A 20,969-nucleotide genomic window follows, 5' to 3' on the forward strand; every position below is an offset into this window, starting at 1 on the left:
GACAGAGTCCCAGGACACAACAAAACAGAGCTGTCAGGCAGACCAGGAGGAGCCAGCAAAAGAGACTGAAAAAGACTGAAGTAGAAGAAAAATGAGGAAGAGGCATCTCAGAAGTTAATGGCAAGTGTTTCGAGAAGGAGGGAGGGGTAATCTCTCTGAAACTCTGCCTCAGCAAGGTCAAGGAGCCCCTGTCCTGGGTTCTTCGCCAAACGGAGTTTATTGACAAAAGCAATTTCGGTTCAGTGGTGGGGACGGGAGCTTGGGGTGGACTGACTGACAATGAGTGGAAAGCAGACACACTGCAAACAACTCTCTCAGAAAGTCTGGTTGTAAAGGGGTGCTAAAAAATGGGGGCGGGGCTGGTGCGTATACGCGTGGGGTCAAAGGGGAGTTTTGTGGGTTTTTTTTTTAAGATGGGAAATGCAGCCTTACTCAAATGGTGATCTGCATTTTAACAAGATCCCTGGGTGAGGCACACGCAAAGTAAAGTTTGAGAAGTGCTCTGCTACTGTGTGGGCTTCCCTGGTGGCTCAGCTGGTAAAGAATCCACTTGCAATGTGGGAGACCTGGGTTCAATCCCTTGGTTGGGAAGATCCCCTGGAGAAGGGATAGGCTAGGCACTCCAGTATTCTTGCGCTTCCCATGTGGCTCAGCTGGTATAGAATCCACCTGCAATGCGGGAGACCTGGGTTCGATCCCTGGGTTGGGAAGATCCCCTGGAGAAGGGAAAGGCTACCCACTCCAGTATTCTGGCCTGGAGAATTCCATGGACTGTATAGGCCATGGGATCTCAAAGGGTCGGACACAACTGAGTGACTTTCACTTCACTTCACTGCTACCGTGCATTACTTGCTCTAGGAATGATACAGTGCAGAGGAGAGAGGGACGCTTCGGAAAAGGGGGCACCTACTGCAGGGGTGATGTGTGTGGGAAGGGATAGGACAAAGCCCCTATGGAGGGAAGGGCAGAGATACCTCCCCCCTGTGACGGGAGGGAAGGTAAGAGTGTCGTACGCAGGAGGCAGGTCTGAGATTTTGGCCTGAGCCTTTGGCGGAAGAAACATGACAATGTGGGTGTTCCTAATTGCTTCTGTTTTCTCAACAATGTGTGAGTGTATGCTAAGTTGTTTCAGTCATGTCCGACCCTACAGACTGTAGCCCACCAGGCTCCTCTGTCCATGAGATTCTCCAGGCAAGAATACTGGAGTGGGTTGCCATTTCCTCCTCCAGGGGATCTTCCCAACCCAGGGATCGAACCCGTGTCTCTTACATCTACCTGCACTGGCAGGCAAGCTCTTTACCACTGTGGCCACATGGGAAGCCCTTTCTCAACAATACAGGTAGAAAAGTCATTTGCTCAGAGTGAGCTGGAACAGGGCCTTGATAGAGGAAGTTGGTGGAGAGGCAGTGGGCATGAAACTGGCTTTTTCACCGGGAAATACACTGTCTTTCTCAGGTCTGTTCACAGGCCCTGTCGGGTGATTTATTTGAGCTCTGCACCGTCCTCCTTGCTATTGATTTTGCACTTCTGTCTCTTTCACTGCCTTCATAAAATAAGAATTTTATCCATGTAGCCTAGACAAGCTTTCATTTAACCCCTTTTCATGATGCTTGAAATGACGTCACATACCTCACTGTTAAAATGTCTCAACTCGAATTTTGTTTAATAGCCACAATTTGCTCCTCTAAGGAAAATAACAGTCCCTTCTTTGGGATCAACTCCCCAGCAGAACTGGCGATCAAGCCTGAACTTGAGCTAAAACCTGGTGCAGAAGACTAGACAGGACTCTGTTTTTTCTTTCTTTCTCACCAATTCCTGCTCTTTATTCCTGGCTCTCTTGATTTTTTAGGAGACCAAAGACAGATCTTGACTAAGTAACTGAACAAAACAATCTAGAACTTGGCCAGGTCACAGGTAATTAAGGTGTGTTTCATTATTCTGGTAGCTCAGCTGGTAAAGAATCCGCCTGCAATGCGGGAGACCTGGGTTCGATCCCTGGGTTGGGAAGATCCACTGGAGAAGGGAAAGGCTGCCCACTCCAGTATTCTGGCCTGGAGAATTCCATGGACTGTACAGTCCATGGGGTCGCAAAGAGTCGGACACGACTGAACAACTTTCACTTTCACTTTCATTATTCTGGTGGGAGGGCAGGAGATCAGTCTCTAAAGTATGTGAACAGCCCCATCAGATTTATATTTGCTGCTCCAAGAAGGAGAAACTGTTGATCTTCAGATGCATTTGCATCCAATTGATCACAGTAAAGGGGAAAAAAAAAGATTACTATTGTCCCACCACAAGCTATTCTAGTTTTAGTAAAGTGCATTATACTTGGGCTGACTCTTGAAATAAACATCTCTCAAGTCTATATTCTGATTGGACCTTCTGCCCCGAATCCCCTTTGTGCCAGAGAGTGAGTGAAAGTTGCTCAGTCGTGCCTGACTCTTTGCCATCCATGGACTGTAGCCTGCCAGACTCTTCTGTCCACGGAATTCTCCAGGCCAGAATACTGGCGTGGGTAGGAGCGTTCCCTTCTCCAGGGGATCTTCCTCACCCAGGGATTGAACCCAAGTCCCCCGCATTGCAGGCAGATTCTTTACCATCTAAGCCACCAGAGAAGCCCTCGTGTCAGAGATGCCAACATCAAGAAGAATGGGGGGGGGTGCTCCCTGATGGGCCAGTGGCTAAGACTCCATGCTCCCAATGCAGGGGGCCCAGGTTCAATCCCTGGTCAGGGAACTAAATCCCACATGCTGCAACTAAGAGTTAGCATGCCATAACGAAAGATCCCACATGTCCTGGTGCTGCAACTAAGAGCCGGGGCAGCCAAATACATAAATATTTTAAAAGAAGAAGAAGAAGAGTGAGGAATTGTTTTCCATAGAAGCTGAAAGAACTGGGGACAGCTGAGGCCCTGCACACAGGTGGTGACCCAGAGGCAAGTTTTAAAGCCATACCGGCTGGAAGGAAGGGCTCACTGTGTATCTCACGAAGGTGCCCCTGCTTGCTGTCTGTCAGTTACACGCCTCTCATACTCAAGCGCCATCCTTTCCTGCTAGCCCCCTATTCCCACGTGTTTCAGAAGGGAGTTAGAAATAGATATTTACCACCATTCAGGAACCTCTATAGTAAAATCATAAACACTTTGAATTCTGGATCACAGCTAACATTAGCAACTTGAGCCATACTTATACACACACAAATTGTATGAGAACTTGACCAACATAAAACCAAGTACCTGTTTTAAAAACATGAAGAAAACCTCCAGTAGCGAGGAGGCAGGAGATAGTGCAGCTGCAAGAGGGTGTGATCTACTTCTAGTATTTTCTTTGTGTACTCTTTCCAGGAGGACAAAGAAAACTATTTCAGGTATACCTTCTCTCAGATGAATAAATCACTACATGCTTAGAGGGATTTAAGATTGTTCTTAAATCTAATACAGCAAAGTCTTACAGTAAATATAGTAAAGACTTACATATATACATAGTAAATAAAGTAAATGTATAGTATATTTATATATATAGTAAATATAGTAAAGACATATATACTAAATATAGCAAATATATATAGTAATAATAGTATATATATAGTAAATATAGTATACTATATATTATACTATATATAGTATAATATATAGTAAATATAGTATACTGTATACTATACTATATATATATATACTATATATATATACACACTATATACTATATACAGTATACTATATAGTATATAGTAAATATAGTAAATAAATATATATAGTAAATATAGTATATATAGTAAATATATATGGATGTAAAATTATATATATAAATATATATAGTAAATACAGTAAAGACTTATATGTATATATATATATCTAATATAATAAATTAACCCTGAATTTGTGAAATATTTCACCTCCTCTTGGTATACAGTAAGTTCTCAAAAATATTATCACTATTATTTTTATTACTATCATTGAGTGTTAGAAGATAGATTACAATAAATATTGACTTCTCCTACCCAGCTTTTGGTGTTTCTACGATATCAGGTATACTGTTGTTGTTAAGTCGCTCAGTCATGTCCTACTCTTTGCGACCCCATGGACTGCAACACGCCAGGCTTCCCCGTCCTCCACTATGTCCCGGATATCAGATATGTACAAATGTTTAAATGCCTCTGTTTATGAATGCACTCTGATTGTAAGCATGAAAGTTACAACAATCTGCTCTTCCTCAAACACACTGTGCAGAGTTGATAGAAATTATTTTTAACCTTCTGGTTTGTGTGGCTTTTTGGCACATCTACCAGTATTAAGAATTAGATATTTTATCTGAGCCAAACTGCTGCTATGCCGAAATACAAATAGAAGTATCATTCTCCAGGCAGACTGTTAGCTGGGGGAAACAAAGATATTATAAATTGACATTTTAAAAGAAGAATTTTTATTATTCACTTTATTAGTCCAAATGCCAAAATCTTCCTTCTAATTTCTGCATTCTTCTTTTTCTGTTTCTAAGGATCATTTAAATACTTTTCTTTAGGGAATGGGCATTTATTTATTTCCTCTAGCTTAGCAAAGATAATGGGAAATATCAATTAAAAATGTAAGACAGTGATGCCAGAAATCAATGTAAGGTCATTTTGTGGAAGGGACAACTAGTGGCACACATCCTGTGAGTTTCATCAGTATGAGGGTGAGGTTAGTCCTCAGTGACTGTATTTAAGAAACACGGTTTAAGAAGTCTTTTTAATATTGCTTACTGCTATGACTTTTTTCTCCTGCCAGGATAAAATATACATCCATCTAAATGGCTTATGTATTTCACCTTAGTAGCTTATTAGCTTAATTGAGAAATTTAATCAACATTTTAGAGAGAACTTGGCAGGCGGTACACGTAAGAGACACAGGTTCAATCCCTGGTTCAGGAAGATCTCCTGGAGGAGGGCATGACAACCCACCCCAGTATCCTTGCCTGGAGAATCCCATGGACAGATGAGCCTGGTGGGCTACAGTCCATAGGGTCGCAATGAGTCAGACACATGTGAAGCGACTTAGCACACAAAAGCTTAGTCATATCATTCAGATAAGTTTTATAAAATTGCCTTTATATATTGAAGTCTTACACTTTTACTGTTTAAATTTAAGGTCTAATTTTACATAATTAATTATGGGATAATTTTACCTATTCCAAATATAGGAATGGTTTCACAAATTCGATCATGCTCACCAATTTTGTTATTTAAATATGCTCATTGTGTTTAGATGTATTAAACATTCACTGGGGGCTGACTGAGTGGTAAAGAATCTGCCTGCTAATGCAGGAGATGTGTGTTTGATCCCTCATCAGGGAAGATCCCACATGCCGGGGAGCAATCAAGCTTGTGCGCCACAAGTACTGAGCCTGTGCTCTAGAGCCTGGGAGCCACAACTACTGAGCAACTGTGTGATGCAACTGCTGAAGCCCACACACCCTAGAGCCTGCGCTCCACAGCAAGAGAAGCCACTGCAGTGAGAAGCCTGTGCACCGCAACTGGAGAGTCGCCCCCGCTCGCTGCAACAGGAGAAAGGTCCACGCAGCAACGACGATCCATCACAGCCAAAGCTAACTAAGTAAAAACTAATTGGAAAACATATTAGAAAATCATTCTGTGAAATTAGTATTAAAAAAAATCTTTTCGTAAACAACTGAAATCAGACAGCAAGGAGGAACAGATAATGTTTCATTAAAAGTCCTGCTTTGGAGTCGCAATACTCATTTCAGACAAACTAGACTTTAAAATAAAGGATGTGAAAAGGGACAAAGAAGGACACTACATAAAGATCAAAGGATCAATCCAAGAAGAAGACGTAACAATCATAAATATATATGCACCCAACATAGGAGCACCACAATATATAAGGCAAATACTAACAAGTATGAAAGGGGAAATTAACAATAACACAATAATAGTGGGAGACTTTAATACTCCACTCACGCATATGGATAGATCAACTAAACAGAAAATTAACAAGGAAACACAAACTTTAAATGATACAATAGACAAATTAGATTTAATTGATATTTACAGGACTTTCCACCCCCAAACAATCAATTTTACCTTTTTCTCAAGTGCACATGGAACTTTCTCCAGGATAGATCACATCCTGGGCCATAAATCTAGCCTTGGTAAATTCAAAAAAATTGAAATCATCCCAGCCATCTTCTCTGACCACAATGCAGTAAGATTAGACTTCAATTACAGGAAAAAAACTATTAAAAATTCCAACATATGGAGGCTAAACAACACACTTCTGAATAACCAACAAATCACAGAAGAAATCAAAAAAGAAATAAAATTATGCATAGAAACGAATGAAAATGAAAACACAACAACCCAAAACCTATGGGACACTGTAAAAGCAATACTAAGGGGAAGGTTCATAGCAATACAGGCGTACCTCAAGAAACAAGAAAAAAATCAAATAAATCAACTAACTCTACACCTAAAGCAACTAGAGAAGGAAGAAATGAAAAACCCCAGAGTCAGTAGAAGGAAAGAAATCTTAAAAATTAGGGCAGAAATAAATGCAAAAGAAACAAAAGAGACCATAGCAAAAATCAACAAAACTAAAAGCTGGTTTTTCGAGAAGATAAACAAAATTGACAAGCCATTAGCCAGACTCATCAAGAAACAAAGGGAGAAGAATCAGATCAACAAAATTAGAAATGAAAATGGAGAGATCACAACAGACTCCACAGAAATACAAAGGATCATAAGAGACTACTACCAACAGCTATATGCCAATAAAATGGACAACTTGGAAGAAATGGACAAATTCTTAGAAAAGTATAACTTTCCAAAACTGAACCAGGAAGAAATAGAAGATCTTAACAGACCCATCACAAGCACGGAAATCGAAACTGTAATCAGAAATCTTCCAGCAAACAAAAGCCCAGGACCAGACGGCTTCACAGTGGAATTCTACCAAAAATTTAGAGAAGAGCTAACACCTATCCTACTCAAACTCTTCCAGAAAATTACAGAAGATGGTAAACTTCCAAACTCATTCTATGAGGCCACCATCACCCTAATTCCAAAACCAGACAAAGATGTCACAAAAAAGGAAAACTACAGGCCAATATCACTGATGAACATAGATGCAAAAATCCTTAATAAAATTCTAGCAAACAGAATCCAACATCATATTAAAAAGATCATACATCATGACCAAGTGGGCTTTATCCCAGGAATGCAAGTTTTTTTTAACATCTGCAAATCAATCAATGTAATACACCACATTAACAAATTGAAAGAAAAAAACCATATGGTTATCTCAATAGATGCAGAAAAAGCCTTTGACAAAATTCAGCATCCATTTATGATAAAAACCCTCCAGAAAGCAGGAATAGAAGGAACATATCTCAACATAATAAAAGCTATATATGACAAACCCACAGCAAACATTATCCTCAATGGTGAAAAATTGAAAGCATTTCCCCTAAAGTCAGGAACAAGGCAAGGATGCCCACTTTCACCACTACTATTCAACATAGTTTTGGAAGTTTTGGCCACAGCAATCAGAGCTGAAAAAGAAATAAAAGGAATACAGATAGGAAAAGAAGAAGTAAAACTCTCACTGTTTGCAGATGACATGATCCTCTACATAGAAAACCCTAAAGACTCTACTAGAAAATTACTAGAGTTGATCAATGAATATAGTAAAGTTGCAGGATATAAAATTAACACACAGAAATCCCTTGCATTCCTATACTCCAATAATGAGAAAACAGAAAGAGAAATTAAGGAAACAATACCATTCACCATTGCAACAAAAAGAATAAAATACTTAGGAATATATCTACCTAAAGAAACAAAAGACTTATATATAGAAAACTATAAAACACTGATGAAAGAAATCAAAGAGGACACAAACAGATGGAGAAATATACCGTGTTCATGGATTGGAAGAATTAATATAGTGAAAATGAGTATAATACCCAAAGCAATCTATAGATTCAATGCAATCCCTATCAAGCTACCAATGGTATTTTTCACAGAACTAGAACAAATCATCTCACAATTTGTATGGAAATATAAGAAACCTCGAATAGCCAAAGCAATCTTGAGGAAGAAGAATGGAACTGGAAGAATCAACCTGCCTGACTTCAGGCTCTACTACAAAGCCACAGTCATCAAGACAGTATGGTACTGGCACAAAGATAGAAATATAGATCAATGGAACAAAATAGAAAGCCCAGAGATAAACCCACGCACATATGGACACCTTGTCTTCGACAAAGGAGGCAAGAATATACAATGGAGAAAAGAGAATCTCTTTAACAAGTGGTGCTGGGAAAACTGGTCAACCACTTGTAAAAGAATGAGACTAGAACACTTTCTAACACCATACACAAAAATAAACTCAAAATGGATTAAAGATCTAAACGTAAGACCAGAAACTATAAAACTCCTAGAGGAAAACATAGGCAAAACACTCTCCGACATAAATCACAGCAGGATTCTCCATGACCCACCTCCCAAAATATTGGAAATAAAAGCAAAAATAAACAAATGGGACCTAATTAAAATTAAAAGCTTTTGCACAACAAAGGAAACTATAAGCAAGGTGAAAAGACAGCCTTCAGAATGGGAGAAAATAATAGCAAATGAAGCAACAGACAAACAATTAATCTCAAAAATATACAAGCAACTTCTGCAGCTGAATTCCAGAAAAATAAACGACCCAATCAAAAAATGGGCGAAAGAACTAAACAGACATTTCTCCAAAGAAGACATACAGATGGCTAACAAACACATGAAAAGGTGCTCAACATCACTCATTATTAGAGAAATGCAAATCAAAACCACAATGAGGTACCATTTCACACCAGTCAGAATGGCTGCTATCCAAAAGTCTACAAGCAATAAATGCTGGAGAGGCTGTGGAGAAAAGGGAACCCTCTTACACTGTTGGTGGGAATGCAAACTAGTACAGCCACTATGGAGAACAGTGTGGAGATTCCTTAAAAAACTGGGAATAGAACTGCCATATGACCCAGCAATCCCACTGTTGGGCATATACACCGAGGAAACCAGAATTGAAAGAGACACGTGTACCCCAATGTTCATCGCAGCACTGTTTACAATAGCCAGGACATGGAAGCAACCTAGATGTCCATCAGCAGACGAATGGATAAGGAAGCTGTGGTACATATACACAATGGAATATTACTCAGCCATTAAAAAAATACATTTGAATCGGTTCTACTGAGATGGATGAAACTGGAGCCCATTATACAGAGTGAAGTAAGCCAGAAAGAAAAACACCAATCCAGTATACTAATGCATATATATGGAATTTGAAAGATGGTAACGATAACCCTATATGTGAGACAGAATAAGAGACATAGATGCATAGAACAATTTTATGGACTCTGAGGGAGAAGGTGAGGGTGGGACGTTCTGGGAGAATAGCATTGAAACATGTATATTATCATATGTGAAACAGAACACCATTCCATGTTCGATGCATGAGACAAGGGCTCAGGGCCGGGGCAATGGGATGACCCAAAGGGATGGGATGGGGAGGGAGGTGGGTGGGGGGTCCAGGAAGGGGAACACATGTAAACCCATGGCTGATTCATGTCAATGTATGGCCAAAACTATTACAATATTGTAAAGTAATTAGCCCCCAACTAAAATAAATAAATTTATAAAATAAAATAAAAGTCCTGCTTTATCTTATTTGCAGGGATTACAAGAATAATGAGGAGTTTCTCAGGGCTAGAAGGTGGACATCGAAAGGTGGGTGGCTTTAGGCAAACATCCAGAACCCATACTAATGTAATAAGTTCTCCAGGGTCCTCAGGCACAGCAATATAGATAGAGAATTTCCATCTTCTTCCTTTAGAACAAACTTCTGGATGTCCCAGAGAGGGTCTGTGTGTTTGCTATCAGCACGTGGTAGGTGTTAACCACCATGGTCTTAGGATGGTCACGGCTCCTCAGGAGGGACTCCCTCCTCATATTAATAAAATGGGATGATCTGTATCTTAAAGGATCATTAGTACAATTAAGTAAAATGTTTGCTTAGAAAATTAGTTGCTAGGCTTGATCCCTGGGTTGGGAAGATCTCCTGGAGAAGGAAATGGCAACCCACTCCAATATTCTTGCCTGGAAAATCCCATAGACAGAGGCGCCTACAGTCCATGGGGTCACAAAAAAGTCGGACACCACTTGGTGACTAAACAAGAACAAAAACCAACTTTTAGTCCTTCATTCACACCCAGGACACAGTGATGGATATGGGAGAAGCAGAAAGGGAGGGAAGCGATCCTGAGAGTCTTCTACATGCCAGGTCCTGGGCTAAACTCTCCACTTGCATTAGAAATGCACTCTGTAAACAACCTTGCAAAGACCATACTATTAGCCTCATTTTGCAGATGGGAAATATAATCTTAGAGAGATCACAGAATATGCAAGGTATTGCATGGGGACCAGAAGCTAGAGCTGTCTGTAGTCAAAAACAAGGAAAGAACAAAAATCAGGTCTCATGTTACAGAAAAGATCTCAGTATAAACATAACTCTGTTTCATCAAATAACTTTAATCCTTGTTCTGCGGTCCCTCCTAAGTGCAGAGTGATATTGTAATTAGCATTCAAATTATCCCCTCATGTACCTCCAATACTCACTAAATGTACCAGCTGCCACTTACATACCACCACCATCCTTTCCAGAATTTCTGTAAGCACTGCTGATCAAATGCAGACACTCACTAGTACTCATTAAAATAGCTATTCATTCTATAGATAGGCATGACATGAAAAACATGAATTTTTTTTTAGGATGCAGTCTTACTACACTTAATGTCCCTCTTTCCAATCATAAAAACAGTACATGTTCTTTATGTAAAATTTGGAAAATAAAAACAAGTACGGAAGAAAGTAAACATCTATGGTAAACATTAACATTTTAGAAAATATTCTTCAGTCTCTTTTCTGTTTATTAATCTTTCCATGATTATTAATCATGTGTTTATTATGTGTCAAACATTTGTGTCAGATGCTAAGGATTCAATGAACAAGACAGACTTGATCCAAAACCCTGATATTTAACATATAAATTTGTTGCATTTTACAAAGGAGATGTATCGTGTGAACGCTTACGCACGTATTTCATGCTTTTAATATCTAAATGCTGAACATTTCATTGATTAATCTCTACATAATTTATAAATAATGATATAAAGAACATCTTTGTACAGAAGTGCTTGGTACATCTTTTATGATTTCCTTAAGCTAAAGTCCTAGAACTTGAAATGCAGGATTGAAGGATATACATGTATCTAAAATTTTTAAACTAAAAAATAAGTGTTGTTTTTTTTAAATAGATAATATATATTTAAATGCATAGAAAAGCCTTCTTTTGCTCCTTGGCTCCCAGCTAATTTGCTTCCTTTTCTATAAGGAACTAATGTTATCAATTTCTTATATATTTTCCCAGATATTATTCTATGCAAAGTCAAGCAAATATATGTAGTCATGAGTGTGTGTGTGTGTGTGTGTCCTTTCCTTTCTTAAGGCACAAATAATGCCATATTTTAAAGCTTGCCATGCCCTTGTTTCTTACTTAACTATAGATTATATCTAGGTCTATTTATATAGATATATGGTTGTTCCGTATCAGTGCTAAAAAAACAATTCTCATTCTTACAGCTGCCTAATAGTCCATTATACTGATGTACTACAATTTTTAAAAATCAGTTTTCCCTTAATGGATATTTAGGTTCTTTACCAACATTTTGGTATTACAAAAAAGTAGAAGCAAAAAGTGTTGCTGTTGACTCGCTAAGTCGTGTCCAACCCTTTTGCGATCCCATGGCCTGCAGCCTGCCGGGCTCCTCTGTCCACAGTATTTCCCAGGCAAGAATACTGGAGAGGGTTGCTATCTCCTCCAGGGGATCATCCTGAACCAAGGCTTGAACCCGTGTCTCCTGCATTGCAGGCAGATTCTTCATCACTGAGCCACTGGGGAAGCCCCAAAGAATACCTTGTGTATATGATAAATTCACACATATGTAAGTATATCCGTAGGATAAACTTCTGGAAGCGGAATTGTTTTGGCCACAGGATTTGTGTTTTTGTAATGTTGATACCTACTGCCAAATCGCCTTCCAAAAGAGACTGTACTGTTCCCACTCCCACCAGGAAGACACACAGGTGCCTGGGTCCTCGCCAGGCTGAACCAGACACGTGCCTCTGGTCTTCCTCGTGTTTCAAGAGTATTTGGAGGCCCAGAATGCTTGCTGTGGCGGCTCCAGGGGGTCGGTTTTTACACTTTTAATCAAGCATTTGTCTACATTTTGTATGAAACATGAAGTGATACTCAAACTTCAGTTTGTATTAAATGATGATCATTGTGATTTATAAGATGATTGAGTATGTAATACATGCTAGACAAGAGGGTAGTTTCCCTCTGGCTATAGAAGTGGCCAAACCAGTAGAGTATTTTACAATATAGAAGGGTCATGAACAATTTCTAAACCCCTAGTAGATGAAGTAGAATTTTTCTTGTTAAATGGCAATTTCCACCAAAATGGCTATTCTGAAAGAGAGTTTAATATTACTTATGCATTACATCCAAGGTCTCTAACACCAGGGCTTCCCTGTAGCACAGATGGTAAAGAATCTGCCTGCAATTCAGAAGACCTGAGTTCGATCCCTGGGTTGGGAAGATCCCATGGAGGAGGGCATGGCAACCCACTCCAGTATTCTTGCCTAGAGAATCCCAGGGATAGAGGAGCCTGGCAGGCTACAGCTGATGGGGTCTCAAAGAGTTGGACATGACTGAGTGACTATCACTACTACTATATATTACGTCCAAGGTATCTAACACCGGAAGTATGTTCAGATAAATGTCTCTCTTTTACTACTTTGCATAGGTTTCCAAGCAGAAAAATTCAGCACAGCAGCACAGACAGGAAGTACAACATCAGGAGAAATAACAGGCTATTCACCCAGACAGCCCCAGGTTTGGACCATTGTTAGGTAACTGTTTGTCCTTGTGTACTTGACTTACCCCACCTAGGCTCCAGCTTTTTTAAATCTATACACTATTATTGATAATAGTTGATTACTGGGAATATTAATGACAAATACGAATTGCTCAACACAACGACTACCACTATACTTACAATATTGCTAGGGAAGCACTGTCCCAAATCCAAATATTCTATCCCATTGTAAGATGTGTTCCCATGTTTATACAGATTAAATATAAGCAATATAAATATAGGCTAACTCTGAGAATTTAGCCTAACCCAAATCATAATCTTGCTGAGTTAATCTAAAAAGATTAATACCAAAGGGCCAGGCCTCTTATACACACACACACATACACACACATGAAAATTCTGCATGAACTTCTGAATCATTTTCATATAGTAAGAGAGATAAGCTCTGATTGTCAAACATACACTATACGGTTGTGTACCTGATTTACTGAGATCAGGTGGGAAAGACATTACATTACATTATTCTTTTACATTAAATTACATTATTCTTTTGACTAGCAGAAAAAGTCCATTAACTCACTGAGGGTCTGCTCTGTTCGGCATCATACCAGGCGCTGGAATAGAATGCTAAGCCCAACAAACATGGGTCTTGCCTTCCTGGTGCTTACAGTCAGGTAAGACACCGTGAGGAAGACAGTGGAGTTAAGATAGCACGTTCAGGGAGCTTCCTGGTGCTCCCAGAAGCACTGGCAGATAAGAGTATTACCTAACACATCACTGCAAACAGCTAAGGAGATAAATAGGAGATCTCACCCGGATCAGTCAGCTCTGATATTAGACTATAGCACAATTTCCAAATCTCTAAGCACCCAAACAGTTTGATGTCATTTATTACCAAAGATACTTGTCACTACTTGAAGACTAAATAAGGAAGTTTCCAGAGTGGATACTAAATAGGAAAAATTAAAATACAATAGGGAATCCTATAGGAGTTTTACTCAGATAGCTCTAATTTTTGCAACACAGGTTCTGATGTGTTTGAAATAATTACCACTGAGTAATATTTCAGTTTCCTGTACCTATTAATAACTAGCTCCATAAGTTACTAAGTCATATTTCACGAAAAGAAAATCTAATTTAGTAAAAGCTGGAATTTTCAAAACGAGCTAAACCCCTTTCACCAGAAGAGAAGCAAAGGGCTAATCTAAAGCCACAAATAAGGCACGTTCACCACCTAGCGGCACCTTCAGGAAACAGCAGGTACGTTACACTTGGTATGTTCTCCTAATTTAACTCATGGAACACATCAGAGGTGTCAGAGATAACTCCCATTTTCTAGATAATTTTTCTTGTTTTAGCCCCTAGCAATTCAACAGAATAACCTCTCTTTTTATTTCTCCTCAAATCTATACTGCAATGTCTACACTCAATTGCCCTTACCTCTCCTGGCATTGGGGTACTAGACAACCCTGACTGGACCGTCCAGTGCCTCTCAAACACTGTCATTTAGATCATTCCTCCACTTAGGAAACAGAAAAAAAAAAAAAATATATATATATATATATATTTTTTTTTTTTGCAACACATCCCATCAAAGCACTTGGGGCTGTTACGAAGTGCTTTTTTCCGAATTTGCTCAGCAAGCTGAATTCTAGCGGGAGGTTCAACTGTGACCACTCCGAGTGTGCGTCACCCTTCCCAGTCTGTCCCCAGACTGAACTCCCCACCTGGAACTCCCCCCACCCCAACTCCACCTGGGGAACTTCTACCCACTCCCTAAGACTCAGTTCAAAGCGCACTGCTTGTAAGAAGACTTTCCTGACAACTGCAGTTCATTTATCTCCTTCTGTGATGAATCTTAAGAATAATGATGGTCTGCAGCCTGAGATTCACCCTTGACTTGTTTTTTTCTGCCCTTTCATCAGTGTCCATTGTGTCCGTAGACTCGTAGATGGTTTCTCTGCTAATGAGGGCAACACCCTACCGGCAGCAATTCTTCGTGAGTGTTTTTAAATATTCCCTCTCCACTGGACCCTGCTGAGTGAAAAACGGAAACTCAGTCAACACTGGAGAGCTATTTCCTCCAGTCCTTAATAGTATTTCATTAGTCTGATCTTTGAGCCTCCAGGTGACTCCGAGGCGTGGCTTCTGACCACCCCGTCATCTTTCTCTAGTTAAAACATAGATGACCTTTTCAGCAGCATCAGGAGCTTCATGTCAGTACATTTGCATATTCACTTGGGAAGACAACTGGCATGATGTTTCCTAGTAAATTAAGCCATGAGAAGAGTTCTTCTTGGATTACCTGGGCATTTAAGGTGAAAGTTAGGGTTAATATTGGCAAGGATCTGTCTCATCTATTCATTTCACTCTGTATTTGCAGGTCAGCTGTAAATGATTTATGAAAACCTTTCAAAGGTCACTATCCATCCTTAAAATACATCAATCTTTAGCAGCAACCTTCTGCTTTAAGGAAAGAAACTTACTGTTTCACAAACCTGTTAGACAAGAATGTGGTTGATCAACAGGACATAGGATTCATGAAATCAACCTTTATTCCCACAACATCACCTGAGGCAGTCAGCACGTTTCTGGTTCTGATTAAAACTAATGCAACAACTGATGGCTCTACGGGAACACTTTGTTCTTAAATTAATTTAAATATATCATGGAATAACAAAAGGTATTGAACTTTGCCACCTGTGCCTTCAAGGGCACCACATTCTAATAGGGAGATGGGTTGGTCTTAATAAAATGGATAATCCAGGGAGTACATATCCAGCCCATGCAAACCTCCATTTTAACCCTGTAGTTATAAGCATATAACAAGATCTTAATGCTCTTTAATTTGGAATAAGGTTTAAGACAGTTTTAAATACATTTTTATAAGGCTCAAATCTCTTCATTGCATGAAGTGCTACAGCAATTACTTGCCAGACACAATATTTTCTTGAATCATACACATATTGAATATATATATATACATTGCAAAAATAAAATTCATGTTGACTTATCATTCCTAAAATAGCTTTCTCTACTCATATCCATTTATCTCTAGACAAACAGTCATTGCAAATACGATTTGCCAAGGATTTGAATTTGTGTATCTACAGCCTGCATATTCTGACAATAAAAAAGTAGAAAAATTGACTTACATGCCTTCAGTTATCTTTTTGAATTTGATTTTTTAGATATAAATAACCAAACTCTCTCAGTGTAAGCCTGACACTGATAATGAATATGTTTCAGATGGCAACAGGAAAATAGACTAGTGCTGCAATTAAATGCAAATGTTTTGAGTGCATGCAGTATTAAAGTCGAGTTTAAGGCACTGAATGAGAAAATTCAGAAGTTAAGTGACTCAAAAGAAATAACTTAAACCGGCTGAGTCAGGTTTTCCCAGTAAACTAGCTGCCCCTTGGGATTAAATCTGCTGCGGTTTTAAGTGGCAGAAAATCTGTCTGCAGGATTTCATAATTTTAATACAAATGGAGACATTACTCCCGATGCCTTAGCCATTCTTATGTAAAATACACAGGGCTTCCGTGAGAGGCCCAGCCTTTGTTTATCTTGTCAGTCCGTCCTCTTTTCCTGAGTACCCAGTGTGTGCAGGGTGTCCTGAGTCAGGCGTTTGAAGGTACAGTGGACTTTTGTACCCTGGAGGAGCTAGAGTCCCCACATGAAAATGCTTCCAAATGCTAGAGAATACTCAGTGCACTAATTCTGGGGGGAGTGATTATGAAGAAGGTTGGATGAATCTAAGAAGACTTCCTAGAGAAGGTGGGGACACGGGATGCAGAAACACACAAGTTGCCCTACGAGTATGAGACAGTATGAAGGATTAAAGCCAAGGATCTACATCAAGGAGAACTGAGGTTACTAGAAGCTGGTGGGAAGTTGCCCAGAGCGTCAACAACCAGGGGCTCCTGTTCAGCCATCTTGGTACCATCTCTTTCCCCCTGAAGTATAACATATTAACTACTCATTTTCAGCCTAGGCATAGAGTGGCAAAACTCTGAGAAGCAAATTAATTAGTCTCATACAACTCTGTTGCCAAAACTTATGATTTCAGGTATTCACAGAAAATACTTGGCTTCCATTATATACTCCCAGGAATGATTCTTGTAAATCAGAATTTTAAAAATAAAAGATCCTTCACAATTGAAATATAAGGTGAAACGCTGGTTTATGCATTTCTAATTGTACTTTGCTTCCTAAACCAAAGTATGAGAGAAAACACAAAGAGACACTCTGGTTTTAAACATTTAAATATTTGTATCTGCTTTTGGTAAAAAAAAAAAAGTGACTGTATTTCTGTGAGAGTTGGACTATAAAGAAAGCTGAGCGTCAAAGAATTGATGCTTTTGAACTGTGGTGTTGGAGAAGACTCTTGAGAGTCCCTTGGACTGCAAGGAGATCCAATCAGTCCATCTTAAAGGAGATCAGTCCTGGGTGTTCATGGGGAGGACTGATGTTGAAGCTGAAACTCCAATACTTTGGCCACCTGATGTGAAGAGCTAACTCATTGGAAAAGACCCTGATGCTGGGAAAGATTGAAGGCAGGAGGAGAAGGGGAAGACAGAGGATGAGATGGTTGGATGGCATCACTAACTCGATGGACATGAGTTTGAGTAAACTCCGAGAGTTGGTGATGGACAGGGATGCCTGGCGTGCTGCAGTCCATGGGGTCTCAAAGAGTGGGACATGACTGAATGACTGAACTGAGATGAACTGAATGATGGTGTTGCATTCAAGATGGTGTCTGATATGAAAACAATGCTAATTAAAGAAAAACAATGCAAGCTCAGATCTGGATGGCTACTTTGGAGGCTGTGCTAATGCCACTATGGGGATGTGGGTAGGGCAGGGGTAGGGCAGGGGTATCCTATCCTATGACATCAGAGGGGCAAATGCTTGCCTAGCTGGAGTTAGAATTCCACTCTGTGATTTACTACCTGTGACCCTGCATGAATTTCTTAACCTCTTTAAGTCTCAGTTTCCTCATATGTAAAACCTGGGTTAATAGCAGTATCCATTGTTACAGTTGTTATAAAGATCACATACAAAAATCCAATAAAATGCTTATCCCATGGCTCAGTCTGCAGCCACATTCCATAAATGTTAGATGTTAGTTAGCTTATTCTACTTCCAGAATGTTTAAATGGCATCACATAGGCTGCATAGTTTAAGAACAAAATCTAGAGTGTCATTAAGGTGATAAAATATTAGGGTGCAACTCCTGAAAAGTGGAAAACTAAGAAGAAATGACTCTATCACACTTTTACTATTGCCCAACAACAGAAGATAGAACATGTCTTATTGTTGTTATTAACTTTAAGTCCTTCTACAGGTTTTTAATTTCCTGGGTTTGGTGATACTAAGAAAACGGAGCGCCATGGTTTGTTTTGGTCAATGCAGTCAGAGTTGAGTCCCGAACTGTGGCTGCTGACAGATCAAATGTGCCAGCCCTGCACAGGGTCTCCTGGTGGCCTCCAGAGGCAAAGAGATGCACAGGCTAATCTTAAAATCACTTCTAAAGAAGAAAGAAGGAACTTCTGAAGCTTCTTGGTTCTGCCCCAAACGCAACAAGATATCCCCTTTCAAGGATTTTAATGTTAAATTTTTAACTGCAAGGAAATATCAAGAAAGATGCTGTATTAACCTATCAGTACTATTGATTAACCTTGAGGAAGTAGTGTCTATGTCCCTTCATGTCAGACTAAAGAAGCTTCAATTTAGATCATCTTTGTAGCTACCGTGCATGTGCTTCAGGCAAATAATTCTGAAGCTGTATTGAACACGTATTATCCACCAGACTTTCTGCTGAGCGTGAGCTATACAAAGATGAATAATACCTAGTTCCTGCTCACAAGAGAACAGGCTAGTAAACAAATTCTTTGGATCCCATCTGATCAATTCTAGATTAGAGGAGTAGAGAGGTAGGGAGATGACTTCATAGAGAAATCAAAATGATTTATCATCTACTGATTGAGAACCATCAGCAACAAACACCTAATGAAAATCTAATGAAAACATCAGTGTAATCCAATGTTTTTGTAAAAAAAATCTGCTTTGTCACTTCAATTTTTTTTTTAACAAATAGAAATGACTACATGCAAATTAACTCCAAATCTCTAGTTGGGGAAATATTAAGCATTGGGCTTATTAGGAAACTTGCAAACTTACCTATATTCAATTCAATAAAAAGATAATTGAGGGCCTCTGATATGCCATGCACTGATTTCATGCTACAAAGAGACAGAAATAAAGAACAGAGCTTGCAGCCTCAGGAAGATGAAATGAGATAAGGGAGAATTTGAAAAATGCTTTATGACAGGTGCCAACGAGTTGCTCTCAGGGACACAAACTCAAATGCCTCACAGACCAGGTTGGGTGAGAGTACAGGTCTTAAACAGAGGAGTGCCCAGCTCCCCGGGATCAAGGCCACATGGGACCCTGACTCAGTATTGCCAGAACTTTCTATTTTTCAAGAAGAGCTCAGATTCACATTGTTCCTATGAGATCTCCAGATTTCTGAAGACTGCTTTTATTTTTTTTTACCACAAGTAAGATCTTTTATTTGTCACCATTAAGAATCTGCATTTTAAACCGATTCTTGGACTGGTGGCTCGTATCCATCAGCTTGTTCACTTTTAGCACCTGTCTCATCCCCAGTAGCATTTCCAGAACTACTACCTTCACCATGTAGCTCCATGAGTTTTCCCAATTCAAATTTGGGCTTCCTCAGCATTTTTACTTGTCTAACGAAGATATCATGGAGTGGATAAATAGATTGGCAAGCCTTTTTTATGTCTTTTCCAATGCTATCTGGAATCAATTTATTGACCACCTCTTTCAAGTCATTTGTCTGCACCTCCCGGGTCATGATTTCCATCATCTTCTTGCGGATCTGGCGCATCGGCTGGTGCTGGGCATAAGAGGTCTTCCGAATCTGATTGTTGCACTTTTTAGTAAAACCCACACAGAACAGACGAAGCAAGTAACCATTGGTAGTCTTGACATCAACATGAGCTTCAATCATGGTCTGCCATTTTTTGACCATGGAGCACATTTTGTCACGGGTAAGATCCATACCATGAAAATTAGTCAGGCAGTTTTTGCCCTGAACATCTTCAGTAATTAGCTTGAATTTCTAAATGCTACTTCATCATTCTGCAGATCAGCAAGACTCACTTCAAAAACATGACCTTTGAGGCCATCAGACGCGATTTTGGTTCCTTGAGTTCTCGTGACCAATGTTTTCCCAATATTCCTTATATTGAACATAGCTAGTGCTTTCACATCATACCAATCCTTTTTAGAAAATGGGTCAACCACTTTCTTCTTGGCTCCCTTTTTGCGTCCTTTCGTAAGGTGCTTGTTCTTGCCGACCGCCATGGTGCCGCTCAGAGAGCCAAAAAGGCTGAAGATTGCTTTTAAAATGCTGTCCACAGCTGAATTCAACCCTTTGGCTGCCAATTTGCAGCCTTTGGGCCTCCCAGCCACGCCAGGAACGATTATGGTGGATGACGAGATCAGAGAGGGTAGGGGCTTTGGCACTGGATTCAAAGAAGCAAGATGAGAGCTGTTTCCTAAGAGATACGTAGGCTTTAGAATTTGGACCAGCAGAGATGGCCTGGAGGGCCCTCCAGCCATTGTAGGGAGAGAGAGCAAAGCTCTCATCCTTCCTTGGATGCCAGAAGGAGGCAAAAATGTAATGCTGTCTGGTTTGGGTGGAACAGAGTACATGCTGGAAGGAAGACAGAACGAATTCCAGAATGGCAGATCGTGACCCAGGCTCTGGAGCTCCTTGAATGCCACCCTAGGAAGGGCTAGACTTTACATCAGGGGAAATGAGGAGACAATAAGGTTTTAAGCAAGGGATCCAAATTAGATGAGAGTGGTCCTCCTATATGATGTGTCCATCCAACTAGAATTTACTTTGAGCTTGCTATGTGCCAGGCACTCTATTCGGTTCTGAGGATGCAGTAATGAATG

The 20,969-nt window shown here is 39.8% G+C and overlaps 1 protein-coding gene and 1 pseudogene across 7 annotated transcripts in view; both read right to left on the minus strand.

The window, feature by feature from the left end:
* Nucleotides 1–20,969, minus strand: part of MCTP1 (multiple C2 and transmembrane domain containing 1) — a 544,348-nt gene that overhangs the window by 30,014 nt on the left and 493,365 nt on the right. The window lies entirely within an intron of this gene.
* LOC145509600 (small ribosomal subunit protein eS1 pseudogene) lies at nucleotides 19,576–20,369 on the minus strand (annotated as a pseudogene).

This window comes from Giraffa tippelskirchi, chromosome 6 (genome assembly GCF_054371585.1).
Source record: "Giraffa tippelskirchi isolate mGirTip1 chromosome 6, T2T-mGirTip1v1.2.pri, whole genome shotgun sequence".
NCBI classification, from domain to species: domain Eukaryota; kingdom Metazoa; phylum Chordata; class Mammalia; order Artiodactyla; family Giraffidae; genus Giraffa; species Giraffa tippelskirchi.